A 6000-nucleotide genomic window follows, 5' to 3' on the forward strand; every position below is an offset into this window, starting at 1 on the left:
CCCCCCAGACCCGGAACAGAAAGTGATACACGGTGCGCGGGAAGGAGAAAGAGCCGTGCCACGTGATAAAGTAGCAGCGACGGCTGCAGCATCGGCCCCCGAGCAATTGAAGCAGCCGGTAATCGGGAAAGGAGACAGCAGCATGAGCCTCCCGCGGTCGATGGAATTCTTCCTTCTTGGCCTGCGGGGGCTGCTGCAGCAACCATTTGGGGGGGGGGGGGGGGAGAGAGAGGAAGTGAGTGAGAGAAAGAGAGAGAAGCAGCCAGCCAGCCAGTGTGTAAGCGAGAGAATGTGTGTGTGATTGAGAGCCTGTGTGAGAGAATGTATTTGATCGAGAGCATGTGTGTGATTGAGAGAAACTGGTCAGAGAGCTGATGTATGTGTATATGTGAGAGACAATGAAAGTGACTGCTCAAGGAGATGACTGATGTGTATGTGAGAGTGTGAGACAGTAAGGGATGTGACTGATGTGTGTGTGTGTGTGTGAGAGAGAGAGAGAGAGAAAAAGCATGGAAGTGAGAAATCTGGGTATGTGAGCAAGCATGGGAGTAAGAAGCCTGGTGTTGTGGGGGTGTATGTGAAAGAAAGCATGGGAGTGAGAAGCCTGATTATGTGAGAGAGAGCATGGGAGTGGGAAGCCTGTGTGTGTGTGTGTGCATGTATGAGAGAGAGATTGGTTGGTAAGGTGACGGTGTGACTGGTGTGTATGTGAATGTGAGAGAGAGAGAATGTGATTCAGGGAATGAGAAGTCTGTGCACATGGAGAGCAAGCATGGAAATGAGAGAGGTGTGTGTGTGTGTGTGTGTGAGAGAGAGAGAAAGTGATTATGGGAATGAGAAGCCTGTGCATGTGAAGAGTGAGCATGGGAGTGAGAAACCTGGGTGTGTGCGAGACACAGCATTTATTTATTTTTAATATACCGATGCTCCTGTATACAATACATATCGCACCGGTTTACATGGAACTGAACTGTCGCCACAGTGGCGGGAAATACATTGAAACAAGTTGAGGCAAAAACTTTTTTCATGAAACAATCATAACAAGGTTAATTGCAAAACAATCAAGACAAGATAAACTGAAAAGCGAGGAAAGCAATCAGAAGGAGTATGTACAGCCGTATGGATTCCAACTGTCGCTTCATCAGGTTAGCTATCAGGGAAGGCTTGTGTGAATAGCCTTCCCCGATAACTAACCTGATGAAGCGTGGGAGTGAGAAGCCTGTATATCTGAAAGAGAACATGTGAGTGGGAAGCCTGTGTGTGTGTGTGTATATGCATGAGAGAGATCAGATGACTGGTGTGTGTTTGTGTGAAGCTTGGAACGCACCAGGAGCCTGGAGCACACTAGACATTCAGGAACAGGAAGGAGATCAGGTAGGAATAGTGAAGATAGAAACCAGAGACTAAGAAGTCTTCAGGATTCAGGTAACAAGAATGGATCCAGAATACAAGGACCAGGCTCTCGCAAGTGACTAAGGAAAGGCCTGAGTTTAAATACAAGTCTGGGCTGGTACAAGTGGCTGCTGGGGAAAGTGAGGGGCACAGAGCTGGGAGAACTGGATAAACTGTCCAAGCAGTTTGCTGCACCACCTGCTCACAGGAGGTGAAGTTAACAATGGATCTTTGCTTACTTTCCAAATTTGTACACTATTTTCCTACAGAGAAGCAGGCTGAATTAGCCATGCTGCCTGGGAACATCCTCAGTTCCTCTAGGTGTTGGAGCTCCTCAAAGCACATACAGCTTTTAAAACAGCAAGGTGGTGATGCCAAGACCGTCTGGCTTTAAGTTATGCTAGTGTGGAAAGGTGATGTCTGTAACAGATGGTCATGTGCTCTGTTACATTTGCCTGGGTCCCGACCATGGCCCATCTAGCTGCAGGCACTGCAGCCGCATGTCCCCAAGAGCACACAGGCAGCGAATAGTGAAGATAGAGAAGCTGAAGGAGGCAGCATCAGGATCGTGCGTTACAGTGCCATCTCGAGGATCCACTCAGACCTCTCCAGGGCCCAGCCGGGAACCCCCGAGAGAACAAAAAGGGCCTCCTCAGCAGGCCTCTCAGGGACCTCAAGGAGCCTGCGGAAGTGTGCCCACGTCACCTCGACACAGGGAGCGCTGGAATATCTGCAGCTTCCAAGGCCCAGGCAAGTCTCGGGCGATGCCGACGCATTGATGCGAAGCATGACGTCACGCAAAAGCACATGCATCAAAGTATAAGAAACACAATGCAGGATCTAGGCACATGAGAGCGTCAGTCGATGCACTGATGCAGGGATCCATCCCCGAAGCACTATGCGGCGGCGAAGAGTGCATCGAAGCAGGGGAGACCCACAGACCATCGGGTCCCACATGCCTCTCCGGTGGATAAGGGCTTGTCACCTACAGCCGAGCCGCCAGTATGGGGCTCCTGTTCTCGATCTGGAACTCGTATTCTCAGATGTGGAAACATCAGGCCATGGGTCGATGGGATCTTCCCATTCATCCAGGGTCTTCACCGACCTGTCTTAAGCGTCGAGGCACAAACAAGAAGGGTCAATTCTTCAAGAGCCCTTGGAAAAAATCACAAGCGGGCCCCCCAGAGACCCTGACTCTGATATTCTACTGGCGGCATTGCGTCCCAGAGAGCCTCCAAGGGAACCCTCCCCTAGACCACAGGGAACCCTGGCCTCCCAGGCGATAAACCAAATCTTGCAAATACTGACATAATTTCTTTCGTTGGTGGAAACGCATTATGGTGGAAGGCAGGGAGAACATTCCCCCGGCAGGGCTCCGCCTTCACCAAGCGAGGGTGCCGAGTGGCCAGTACCCCCCTAGAGTTGCATCTTAGGAAGCTTTCACATGCAAGTCATCCTCTACATCTTCTCGACAGGTTATCCCTCTGACCTCCCCCCCTCTCGACAGGTTATCCCTCTGACCCCCCCCTCTCGACAGGTTATCCCTCTGCCCTCCCCCCCCCCCCCCCCCAGAGGAACAGCCTTGGCCTGTCTCCCTGCCAGTAGACCTCTCTTACTCCAAGTTGTGGAGAAGGTGGGCATTGTCCTAAAAATAGAAACCAGGAAGGTGCCAGACCCCAGGTGGAAGTCCTGGGCTACTCAAGATATTCGAGATACTAGCAGAGCCAACTGCGTTACCCTCGCATGAGGTCCTGGATGATCTAATGACTAGAGCATGGCAGTCTCCCTTGTCAGGGGCAGTGACATCCTGCAAAATGGACTTGAAATTCCAGATGTGCGCATCACCCTTTTATAGCACGGTCCAGCTCCCACTCGCATCCATCATGGTGGACTCAGCCACGAAGAGGGGGAAAAAATCACAATTGCACTCCAATATCCCTCCAGGGAGGGACAGCAAGTATTTGGACAGCTTTGGAAGACATACTTTCCAGGCTTCAATGCTGAATTCCAAAATACAGCCGTAACAATTTTATATCATCCAATACTTGTATAGGATGATAGCAAAAGCCAGAAGAATGCTGGGCTGCATAGAGAGAGGAATATCGAGTAAGAAAAGGGAAGTGATTATCCCCTTGTACAGGTCCTTGGTGAGGCCTCACCTGGAGTACTGTGTTCAGTTCTGGAGACCATATCTACAAAGAGACAAGGACAAGATGGAAGCGGTACAGAGAAGGGCGACCAGGAAGGTGGAGGGTCTTCATCGGATGACATACGAGGAGAGACTAAACAATCTAAATATGTACTCCCTGGAGGAAAAGAGGAGCAGGGGTGATATGATTCAGACTTTCAGATACTTGAAAAACTTTAATGATCCAAAGACAACGACAAACCTTTTCCGTCGGAAAAAAATCAGCAGAACCAGAGGTCACGAGCTGAGGCTCCAGGGAGGAAGACTAAGAACCAATGTCAGGAATTATTTCTTCACGGAAAGGGTAGTGGATGCCTGGAATGCCCTTCCGGAGGAAGTGGTGAATTCTAAAACTGTGAACGACTTCAAAGGGGCGTGGGATAAAAACTGTGGATCCATCAAGTCTAGAAGGCGTGAATAAAGAGGAGGCATTCAAACACTGCACGGAGCGGCAGTAGCCACAGAGGCATTCAAACACTGCATGGAGCGGCAGTAGCCACAGAGGCATTCACGGAGCGGGATGCCAGTGGCCAGTAGTTGGTGTTCCACCTTCACAGAGCGGAAGGATGGAGGGCTGCTATCTCAAAAAATAAAAACAGGGGTGGGTAAGAGTATGGGGTAAGGGTGTGGCCTGCTTGTTACAGCGGTTGCTACCCCTAATTGAGCTGGACGTTCACTTGGATGCAGATACGGCGCTGCTCTCTAAATTGGTGGTGGGGTGGAGGGGAATTAGGGCTGGAGGGTACTGGAAGCCAATAGTAACAGGTGGGAGAGAAAAAAAGGGGGAAAAAAATGGATAAAGTGCGTAGCTTGCTGGGCAGACTAGATGGGCCTGGAATGCCCTTCCAGAGGAAGTGGTGAAGCCTAAAACTGGGGACTTCGGGGGGGGGGGGGGGGGGCATGGGATAAACACTGTGGATCCATCAGGTCTAGAGGGCGTGAATAAAGAGGAGGCATTCAAACACTGCACGGAGCGGCAGTAGCCACAGAGGCATTGAAACACTGCACGGAGCGGCAGTAGCCACAGAGGCATTCACGGAGCGGGATGCCAGTGGCCAGTAGTTGGTGTTCCACCTTCACGGAGCGGAAGGATGGAGGGCTGCTTTCTCAAAAAAATTAAAAAAATAAAAACAGGGGTGGGTAAGAGTATGGGGTAAGGGTGTGGCCTGCTTGTTACAGCGGTTGCTACCCCTAATTGAGCTGGACGTTCACTTGAATGCAGATACGGTGCTGCTCTCTAAATTGGTGGTGGGGTGGAGGGGAATTAGGGCTGGAGGGTACTGGAAGCCAATAGTAACAGGTGGGAGAGAAAAAAAAGGGGAAAAAAATGGATAAAGTGCGTAGCTTGCTGGGCAGACTGGATGGGCCGTTTGGTCTTCTGCCGTCATTTCTATGTTTCTATGTTTCTATGTGTGTATGTGAGAGAGAGAAAGAAAGTGATTATGGGAATGAGAAGCCTGTGCACGTGAAGAGTGAGCATGGGAGTGAGAAACCTGTATGTGTGTGTGAGACACAGCATGGGAGTGAGAAGCCTGTATATCTGAAAGAGAATATGAGAGTGGGAAGCCTGTATGTGTGTGTGTATATGCATGAGAGAGATCAGGTGACTGGTGTGTGTATGTGAGAGAGAGAAAGAAAGTGATTATGGGAATGAGAAGCCTGTGCATGTGAAGAGTGAGCATGGGAGTGAGAAAGCTGGGAGTGTGTGAGACACAGCATGGGAGTGAGAAGCCTGGGTGTGTGTGAGACACAGCATGGGAGTGAGAAGCTTGTATATCTGAAAGAGAACATGGGAGTGGGAAGCCTGTGTGTGTGTATATGCATGAGAGAGATCAGGTGACTGGTGTGTGTGTTTGTGTATTTGTGTGAGAGAAAGAAAGTGATTATGGGAATGAGAAGCCTGTGCATGTGGAGAGAACAAGCACAGGAGTGAGAGACTGGTGAGTGTGTGTGAGAAAGAGAAAGTGATTATGAGAGTGAGAAGCCCATATATGTAAGTGGAACACGGGAGTGGGAAGCCTGTGTGTGTGTATGGCATGAGAGAAACTGTTCAGGAAGGTGACTGGTGTGTGTGTGCCAAAGACTGTTTGGGAGATGATTGGTGTGTGAGAGACAGAAACTGGTCATGGGGGCATGACTGGTATGGTGTGTGTGAGAGAGACATGGGCACTAAGGAAGAGGACCATAAGTATAGAGCTTAGCTTCTGCTTCTTCTGGTGTGTGCTACGCCTGCATGGAAGGGGAGTAGGAGAGCTGCTGGAGGGGGTAAGTAAAGGTGGCTTTTTAAGTTTATTTTTCTTGATTGACTGCTATTTTAATTATTTAATATTACGTGATGTGTCTGCTTTTTTGAAATATTTTATTGGTGTTTGGAGAATGTTTAATAGTTTTTATGAGTTTTTAATTGTTGGATGTTATTC

Source organism: Rhinatrema bivittatum, chromosome 1 (assembly GCF_901001135.1).
Source record: "Rhinatrema bivittatum chromosome 1, aRhiBiv1.1, whole genome shotgun sequence".
Classification (NCBI taxonomy): Eukaryota; Metazoa; Chordata; class Amphibia; order Gymnophiona; family Rhinatrematidae; genus Rhinatrema; species Rhinatrema bivittatum.